Source organism: Panthera uncia, chromosome D1 (genome assembly GCF_023721935.1).
Source record: "Panthera uncia isolate 11264 chromosome D1, Puncia_PCG_1.0, whole genome shotgun sequence".
NCBI classification, from domain to species: Eukaryota; Metazoa; Chordata; class Mammalia; order Carnivora; family Felidae; genus Panthera; species Panthera uncia.
The window spans coordinates 96,697,254-96,705,108 of record NC_064808.1 but is presented as its reverse complement, the minus strand read 5'-3'; the positions used below and the strand labels follow the sequence as shown (position 1 = coordinate 96,705,108).

The window sequence follows — 7,855 nt, the reverse complement described above, 5'->3', positions numbered from 1 at the left end:
GGGGAAAGCACAGGGGCACTTTGTCTCCACTGGAGCCTGCAGGCTGTGGTCTTCTCTCACCTGAATCTTGTTGTGCCTTTGATACTCTACCTGCCCTCACCTCCACCCCAGAGGCTGTGAATCCCCAAGATCCTCCTGATTTCTGTGCTGTTAGTCAGACTCAGGGTAAATGGCCACTGTCAGCTTCCAAGTGTTACCGCTCCAAGGGGTGTCTGTATATTGACTGGTCAGAGCCGAAAACAAAAATCTTCATAGCCCTGATAGCTTCATGGAGAAAAGCTATATGATTACATCAACATATTATTTAACAAGTGTGGAAAGCTGTTGTTAAAATTCAGTAGTTCTGATAAAAGCGAAGGTGGAACTTCTTAAACACGATGACAGAAAATCGTAGAAAACATGAGAGGGACGGGCTGAAACTATCCGCGTCAAAGGCAGGTGTAGCAAAGGGAAGGTCCCTATCACTATTCTTCTCCCGCAGAGTTTAGATCAGCCTAGCTAATTGAATAAGATGAGAAAATGAACCAAATTCTGTAAATATTAGAAAGCAGGCAGGGTGGAGCAGTCCCCGGAGACGCCTGATGGTCTGTTTGATCGAGTGTGCCAGGGACCGCTTACACCTGGGATGGACTGCAGAACAGCAGGTACCAGACTTGGAAGTCCAAGTCGAACGTAGAAGGACAGCCTTACTCAGCAACCAAGAGTCAGCTGTGTCCAAGGCGATCTCAGCAGCAGCCAAGTACCTGTGATGGGTTTCCAGGGGGAACCGAGACTGGCATTCTTAGCCGAGACACCAAGAGGTGGTTAAACCAGTGCTGGAAAATCCAGGGAGCTGATTTCCAAGTGAAAAGCCAGGCTCCATCTACTGTTTGAAGCTTCTGCCCCAAGCTTGCGTTGTTTGTAAGAGAACCTGCATCACACCTTAATCCGTAGCCTTCCTTTAGGTCTTAAGGATCCTGAAACGCGACCACAGACATTGGATTTGGTGGAACAGGAGCCATGACTGAGGGAAAGAGCAGCAAGATGCTGCAGCACATTGACTATGGAACAAGACGTATCCTGCAAGGTGGCCAAATCCTCACTGGCACCTGTAAGGCTTTTGACGAGCATATGAACTTGAACCTCTGTGATTGTGATGAATTCAGGAAGATGAAGCCAAGGAATGTGAGGCAGCCAGACCATGAAGAAAAGCGGGTTTGGGGTCCAGTTTTGCTCCAGGGGGAGAACTTGGTTTCCATGGCTGGGGAAAGACCCAAAGATGCTGGCATTGCTCGGGTACCACTTGCTGGACTTGCAGGAGGCCCTGGGGTTGGCAGGGCAGCGGGCAGAAGAGCGCCAGCTGGTGTTCCAATTCCCCGGGGCTCCTGCTGGATTAGCAGGTGCCGTCTGAGGGGTTGGGGGGCCATCCCAACAGGAAATGGCTCCACAGGGAAGAGGCGCTGTGGCAGCTCCTACAGTTGCTGCTGCTGCCAGCATTGCTGGAGCCTCAACTCCACGCCCACCAAGATGAGGGACCCCGCCCACTCGTGTGGGCTGAACACCACCCCCTCCAGGTATTGAGGCTCCTCCTCCTGGTGTGACGCCACCTGTGGGCCCACCGGTTGGGTCTCCCCCCCCCCTCCCCGCTTGAAGGTCGCCAATAGGGCATGCCTTGTCCAGGAATGAGACCCCCCTCTACCAGAAATTAGAGGTCCACCCCCCCCCCCCCCCCAGGAATGTATCCGTCAAGATCCTGGGATGTCGTTGACCCTTCTTAAGTCACTTTTCCCCCTGCAGTTTGTCTTGTGAAACAGTGTACAGTGTTTTGGGAGCTTTTGTTCCCTCGTTGCTGCATTAATATTGGTTAATAAAATCACAGAGCAATTTAAAAACATATAGGAAAGCAAAGGAATCTGTGTTTGCAGATTATATGATATGAACAGGGAATCCTAACCAACAGGGTCATTAGAAGCATGTTTGAAAAGAAAAGTCAATTTAGGGGCATCTGGGTGACTCAGTCGGTTAGGTTGAGTGACTTCAGCTCAAACCATGATCTCCCCGTTTGTGAATTCGAACCCACATCAGACTCACTGCTGTGAGCGCAGAGCCTGCTTCAGATCCTCTGTCCCCCTCTCCCTCCCCCTCCCCCACTTGCACTCTATCAAAAATAAACAACTATTAAAAAATAAGTAAATAAAAATCAATTAAATATCAGGAGATCAATGCATGTGTGGGAATTCTGTATATGATAAAGATGACATTCATATCAAAAGGAGATAGATCTATTATTCAATAACTGTTTGGGGGACAATTGGCTATGCATTTAGAAGGAAAGAAAACTAAATCTCTATCTCATGTAAAAATAAACTTCAGATCAAATGGCTTAACATGAACAATAAAACTACAGAAAAAAATAGAGGGGTATTTAATAATTTTATGTTAGCAAAGGTCTCTCTAACAAAACTCAGTTTTGTTTTATTTTAATGGGCAGGCTTGGCTACTTAATTTTTTTTTTCGTGTTTATTTTTGAAAGAGAGAGAGAGGGAGACAATGAGAACTAGTAGTGGAGGGGCAGAGGGAGAGGGAGAAACAGAACCTGAAGCAGGGGCCAGGCTCTGCACTGTCAGTACAGAGCCCGACGTGGGGCTTGAACTCACGAACCACGAGATCATGGCCCGAGCTGAAGTCCGATGCTTCGCTGACTGAACCACCCAGGCGACCCTTGACTGCTTAAATTTTTAAATCTTCTACAGAATCAGACTTGTGGTATTCCAAGTGTGGTTCTGCCGCTTAGAAACTGGGAGGCTCCAGGTTAGTTACTTATCCTTTCTAGTCGTCAGTTTTCTCATTTGTAAAATGGGGATAGCAGTAGTACATTCCTTGTGATGTAAGATTGATTTATTTATTTATTTATTTATTTATTTATTTATTTTAAGATATTTTATTTTTAAGGGCGCCTGGGTGGCTCAGTTGGTTAAGCGTTTGACTTCGGCTCAAGTCATGATCTCACGGCGCAGACAGCTCAGAGCCTGGAGCCTGCTTTGGATTCTGTATCTCCCTCTCTCTGCCCCTCCCCACTTGTACTCTGTCTGTCTCTCTCTAAAATGAATAAACATTAATAAGTAATAAAATATTTTATTTTTAAGTATTCTCCGTACCTAACATAGGGCTTGAACTCACAACCCTGGAATCAAGAGTCACTTGCTCTACTGACTGAGCCAGCCAAGGGCCCCTTATAGTGTGAGATTTAAATGAGATAATTCACATAAAGCACGTAGAATGGCATCTGGTATATTGTAAATGCTTAATAAAGCCTAGCTCTTAGTGTTATCACTACACCCTTTACAAAATTAAAAATAACATTTATAAAGTTAAAACATAAGTTACAGACTAGGAAACATTTGTCACATAATAAAGAAATAAAGGCTTAATGTCTATAATATACAAAGAGCTTCTACAAGTCAATAAACCCCCCAGTCAACCTAGTAGAAAAATGAACAAAGAATGTGAATAGATAACTAAGAGAAGAAATTCAAATGGCCGGTGAACACGTGGAAAAAAGTTCAACTTCATTAACAGTGAAAGAATGCAGTCACAGCAATATTTAGATACCATCACCATTTTTTTTTTTTTTTTTGCGCCTCACATTGGAAATATTTGGTGTTGGTGAAAGTGTTGGTTGGATTAAAATTATTCTATTTTAGAGAGAAATTTGGCAATTTCTATTGAAATGTAAAAAATGTAAACTCTTTGAGCAATGTCACTTCTAGGATCCTATCCAACAAATGTAACTGTATTTCAGCATGTGTCCAATACAAAAACTTTGGAAACAAAAATAAACGATTATCAGTAGGGGAAGGAGACACTCATTTAATGGACTCCTACTGAACCTTTATAAAGAATGAAGTAACTCATCATGAACTCACCTTGAAAGATGTTAAGTGAAAAAAGCACATTGTAGAATAACATATACATTATGATCTCATTTATGCAAAAATTAAAAAGTATGCACGTGTGCATATATATGTATGCATATACATTTACATCTGCGTAAACATTAAAAAGTCTGGAAGGTAGGAACCCATATGTCAACAGTGGTTTCCTCCGAAGCGTGAAATTCCCTCCTTCATTCAGCTTATTTATTCATTCAGCAAATGTGTATCGAGAACTTACTACATGTTAAGCACTGTCTTAGGCACTGTGGATACAGCAATGCTAAAATGGACAAAATTCCTGTCCTCATGCACTTTACATTCTATACAGGGAGAATGATGGTAAAGAAATAAAATATACAGTATTACAGATGGTGATATATACTATGGGGGAAGGTAAAGCAGAGAAGGGAGAAAGAAGGGACGTTTGCAATTTTAAATATGGTGGATTAAGGGGCTCCTGGGTGGCTCAGTTGGTTAAATGTCTGACTCTTGGTTTCTGCTAGGGTCATGATCTTGCAGTTTCTTGAGGTGGAGCCCCGTGTTGGGCTCTGGGCTTATAGCTTGGAACCTGCTTGAGATTCTCTCTCTCTCTCTCTCTCTCTCTCTCTCTCCCCCGCTCATGCTTTCTCTCTCTCTCAAAATAAATAAACATTTTTTAAAAATATGGTGGATTCAAAGAGTAGAGGGAACATTTCACATCTTTATATACTTAAAAAATGCTGGGGCGCCTGGGTGGCGCAGTCGGTTAAGCGTCCGACTTCAGCCAGGTCACGATCTCGCGGTCCGTGAGTTCGAGCCCCGCGTCAGGCTCTGGGCTGATGGCTCAGAGCCTGGAGCCTGTTTCCGATTCTGTGTCTCCCTCTCTCTCTGCCCCTCCCCCATTCATGCTCTCTCTCTGTCCCAAAAATAAAAAAAAAAAAAAAAAAAAAAACGTTGAAAAAAAAAAAATGGTAGGATTAACAAATGTTGTTCCTTCTTATTATGTGGGTGATTTTCTGTATATTACAAGTAAACAGTATGAAAAGAGAAGAAAAAGTTCTAACAGTGAAATTTCTGACTTGGGGGTATGGCATAAATTTGGGGCCAATTTAGCTTTATTCCTCCCACATCTTTGAGTGCAGAAGATAACATACATGTATGAACTCCTCAATCTCTCTTCCTTATTCACTGGGTATATTACTGGCATATCAATTGGTGTGTCATTTTTGTTATTTCCCCCCAAAGATTTGTTTTCTTAATTATGTTTGCCTAAGGGTATTTTATAAATTGGTTTGCACTTTGAAGAACAAACCTACAGGGAAACCTGATAAAATGCAAATTGTTTATCTGTGCGGGGTAATCCCATTAGTCCCTTGGTGACCCTGATTTTATTAGCTCTCCCCACGAGACAGAAAGGGACTCATGCTAAGGAATAAAAGTTAAGAATTCTGACGGCAAGTGAAGTCAACCAGATTGATTACAAGTTCTTGGACATAGAGACCAAGTCTGCCAATAGTTTTTTGAATATTGTTTTGTATGAGGTCTGTGGAGGATGAGCTTGTGACCCCTTGGAGTCCCATCCCAGTCTGTCCCCCTGACCCCTCGGTGAGACTTTTTTTTTTTTTTTAAATTTTTTTTTAACGTTTATTTTTGAGACAGAGAGAGAGCATGAACGGGGGAGGGTCACAGAGAGAGGGAGACACAGAATCGGAAACAGGCTCCGGGCTCCGAGCCGTCAGCCCAGAGCCCGACGCGGGGCTCGAACTCACGGACCGCGAGATCGTGACCTGGCTGAAGTCGGACGCTTAACCGACCGAGCCACCCAGGCGCCCCTCGGTGAGACTTTTAAGGAGTGTGAGGAGGAAGAGGGAGCACGGTTGGGTCGTCTGCAGGCAGAATAAAGGAAGTACAGGCGGAGCTGCTGCAGAAGGAGCTGGACTTAAACAAGAGGAATACATTCTGGCTATGTGGTTTGGGATCTACAGAGACAACAATCTGAGCTTTGCATTCCGCGATCGGGGGCACTGGTGCTCGTTTTGGGAGATGGTAGGAGCCAGATCCATCTCTACAACAGAACCAGTCAGGAGCTGCTCCAGGGGACTCAATCTCTTCAACCCGTAAGTTCACTTTTCCGTCCCCCAGTTCCTCAAGGATGTAAAATGGCCCTGAGGTTGAGGACACTTGAGAGAAAAGAAGATTTGCCTTCCACGTAAGCAAAATGAAGCTCTTTGGAATTATATTAGTAGCAACCTTTCTGCCAGACAGAGCTTGTAGAACGGCTCTACGTTGCATCACTTGTTTCTTCTTAAGCAGACTCTTTGAAACAGGCATGACAGATGTTATCCTCACCCATGTTGCAAACGGAGCCCTGTGCTCTGGTTGAAAAGACAAACAACGAAAACCAGGGTTCTTAAGTCCTGGTCAGGCGCTCACTGATTTAATCATAGCACGGGAAAGCCATTTCTTTTGCAGGGGGTGGAGGTGGGGTGGTCTCCTCTCACCTTACATTCACGTTTCTTTTGTTTGTTAAAGCCTTAATGGGTTACTGATGATCAATGTATTATTCACCTGCCATTAATCACACTACTTAAAAAATGATGACGGGTTGTGGGGGGAGCACCTGGGTGGCTCAGTCAGTTGAGCATTGACTTTAGCTCAGGTCATGATCTCACGGTTCATGAATTTGAGCCCCACTGCTCACTGCTGAGCAGTGCAGAGCCTGCTTCTGATCCTCTGTTCCCTTCTCTCTGCCCCTCCCCCTTTTGCTCTCTCTCTCTCTCAAAAAAAAAAAAAAAAAAAGTGATGACAGGGTGGCAGGGTGCCTGGCTGGCTGGGTGGGTGTACCATCCGACTCTTGATCTCAGGGTGGGGAGTTCAAGCCCCACGTGGGCGTGGAGCCTATGTTAAAAAATGATGAGGGATAGATTGCCTTAGTTAATTCACCTTACCATAAATACTGCGAATGCCCCTTTCCTGCCCAGGAAGAAATTCCCCTCATCACCAAATTCAGAGCTCTCTTATGACCCCTTGTGGCCCCTCTATCAACTATCTTGGACTACATCTCCCATCGTGCAACGGGAAACGTGCTGCACTCCTCCGTGACCCGACGGGACCTCTAACCAATCCAGTGTCACAGCCCTTGTTCAGCGACCTATTGGCTCCGTGTAGAGGCGGGACTCTTAGTTGCTAGGTTGGTACTCTTTCCGGAAGTGGTTTTTGGCCGCTGCAGAGCAACACCCCGGCGTCCCTGGAAGCGGGGAGCCGGGGTGGTACTGGGGAAGCTGCGCGGACCCGGGAGCGGTCGTCCAGTGCCTCCCGGGGCGGGGGGGGCAGGTGAGGACCTCCTCGAGGGAGGGGGCAGGGGAAAGAGGGAAGCCGGAGACTTGGGGCACACTCGTGTGCCCGCGAGCGGGATGAGCACGAGTGTGGGCGGGAACTGGAGGGAGAAGTGAAGAAGGAGCGGCCGGACTAGAGTGCATCCATCCAGAATCTCCCCGAGTGGCGGAAGGGACGCCGGGCTGGGCTGGGGTGCGGGCGAGGGGCGAGCGCGAGTGACAGCGGGCGCCGGGCTACGCCTGTCAGCTGGCCGGGGCGCCCCTTTACTTGTCCTGTCCGTGGTTGGAGTGTGAGGCCCGGCCTCCGAAGCCCGCTCGGATACCTCTCTTCTGGGGAGGCTTCCCCGGTGTCCGAATCCAGGGCTAGCCCGACCTTCTGACGTCTTTGGGTCAGCTGGGGAAGTCAGGAAGTTTTTGGGTTTTGTTTTTTCCTTTCCTTGCATTGATTGAAAAATCTACCTCCTCCACTTGGAACCGCAGCCCTCACTTGGCTTCCACGACTCCTCGCTCCTGGGTCTCCTAGCTGAGCTGTCTGTGCAGGCCTCTCCCCTTTCTACTCACCGTAGCCCGTCTCTGGGTGATTTCGCCCAGACGTTCATTTAACTAGAGTGGGCTCAAGTCCAGACC

At 46.5% G+C, this 7,855-nt stretch overlaps 2 pseudogenes; both read left to right on the top strand.

Annotated features, from left to right (window-relative positions):
* The first annotated feature begins 581 nt into the window (after nt 1–581).
* LOC125929706 (SNRPN upstream reading frame protein-like) lies at nt 582–808 on the top strand (annotated as a pseudogene).
* Nucleotides 809–999: 191 nt separating this feature from the next.
* Nucleotides 1,000–1,688, top strand: LOC125929698 (small nuclear ribonucleoprotein-associated protein N-like; annotated as a pseudogene).
* Nucleotides 1,689–7,855: the final 6,167 nt, after the last annotated feature.